This window comes from Myotis davidii, unplaced genomic scaffold (assembly GCF_000327345.1).
Source record: "Myotis davidii unplaced genomic scaffold, ASM32734v1 scaffold739, whole genome shotgun sequence".
Classification (NCBI taxonomy): Eukaryota; Metazoa; Chordata; class Mammalia; order Chiroptera; family Vespertilionidae; genus Myotis; species Myotis davidii.
Window position 1 is genome coordinate 117,283 of NW_006290355.1, and position 1,967 is coordinate 119,249.

Genomic DNA, 1,967 nt, shown 5'->3' on the forward strand with positions numbered 1-1,967 from the left:
AGGAACTATATTTAAAGGGCCAGAAGGTTGAGAACCACTGCTAATGGATTGCAGCTAGCTTGATGCTATATTGGACTATGCAAATATGGAATAGAAACTCTGGACACTGGCTCTGATTTTAGCTCTACTGAAACACCAACTACACTTCTTTTATGACTGGACTTATGGAAATGGACTTTGGAAACCCAGAGGTGTAATTCCACAGAAATAAAGCTTTCTACTACATCACATCCTCCAGTGTAAGTCTCAGAAAATTCATTTTCTCAGGATATCTCAAGAACTCCACCCCCAGCACCAACTGGGAAAGATGAGGCACACTTTCCACTGATAGTAACACTGCTATTAAAGACATGACCTTAGGATTTGAACCCAAATGCTCTGCTTCAGACCTGTGCTTTGGACTACTATCCTCAACTACCAATTCTATAAAAAAAATTAGTTATCAATTAAGAATAATAAGAAACACGTTAATGCCAAACTGTTTGTTTGGCTGGAGTAATTTGTTTTCTGTGACATAAATGTACGCTAGCATAAAGAGCTATTTTCTCATAGAAGAGGATTGATTTAGATGCTCCTCCCTTTAGTCTTCATATATTATTTTGGTGTTTAATTATTTTGCTCTACTGTTTCTCTTATCATTCTTTTGAGATGAACTTAAGGCTAGTACTGATTTTAGCTACTTAAATTACCTTGATACATTCCCATTTGGTGATCAATAAGTTGTTTGTGTCCTTTTGAAATCACATTTCTTCCTAATTGGCATGTAATTGTAGTTTGTGACATTTGTGGACATTGGTTTAGGTTTTTTCTTGTGTTAACTTCTGGGAAAACTTGTACAAAAGTAAACAATAATTCCCCCAATTAAAGCAAATTTGGTGGACCTCCACTTTCATGTGTAAGAGATGATTTGAAATCTCTTTGACAACAGCTGAAGTGAACTCAAACTCAGATGCATTAATGTCAGAAGTATGGAGAAAACAATAAAGCTACTAAATAGAAGATTGACTAAAGAATATAACAAATGCCACAAAAGTGAAAGAGGATTTATGGGTTTTGATACCGTAACCACATGTGAAAATGACATGGTGCTTAAATTGCAAGAATATGAGATACAACTGATTTTTCTTTACCCTTTGAAATAAACTGAAGTTTGTAGACAAGATCATGAAAGAGAAAGCATTCACAAAATACACATGCCACGCTTCCTCCTGAAATCATAGCACTGTCATGGTTTTTTCTGAGAAGTAATTTGCAACAAATCACTTGAACAACTCTCTAAAATATTTTGCAGTGTAATCTTCAATTGGTAAATTAAATACATTGTTCTTTTAAAAACTACAATTAACAAGAAAATGGCTCGAAATTTCATTGGGAAAAATGCTATGCTATGTTAATGCTAAATTGCTAAACAAATTAAATATCTTAAAGTCTAACTGAAATGATTTTGCATTAAATAGCTATAAAAGTAGTGAAGGTCTAAACCTTATTTTCTCAGAACTTGAGTTTCTCTAGGTCTGATTTGTGACAGGAGAAGGGCTATTAACACCTATAAGCCAAGAGTATGTTTGTCTTCATCCACTTGTTCTGCTTTAGCCAAAATAGCAGAGACTTGGTAGCTTATAAACAACAGAAATTTATTTCTCACAATTCTGGAGACTAAGAAGTCCTAGACCATGAGCCAGAGATTTAGTGTAGTGGTTGGTGAAGGCTTACTTTCTGATTCATTGCTGATGCCATTTCACTGTGTTCTCACATGGTGGAAGGAGCTAGGGAGCTCTGTGGGATCTCTCTGATAAGGGCGCTAATCCTATTGATGAGCACTTTACCCTCATAAACTCATCTCCCAATGGTATACTTTCTAATACAACATCTTCGGGGGATAGAGAGCTTAAACATGAAATTTGGGTGAACACACCATTCAGATCATAGTAATATCTATTGTTTTTTCATTACTCTCATCTCAGCTT

General features: G+C 35.2%; 1 pseudogene; it reads right to left on the bottom strand.

Moving 5' to 3' along the window:
* Positions 1-220: 220 nt before the first annotated feature.
* Positions 221-1,967, bottom strand: part of LOC102768911 — a 24,868-nt pseudogene continuing 23,121 nt past the window's right edge.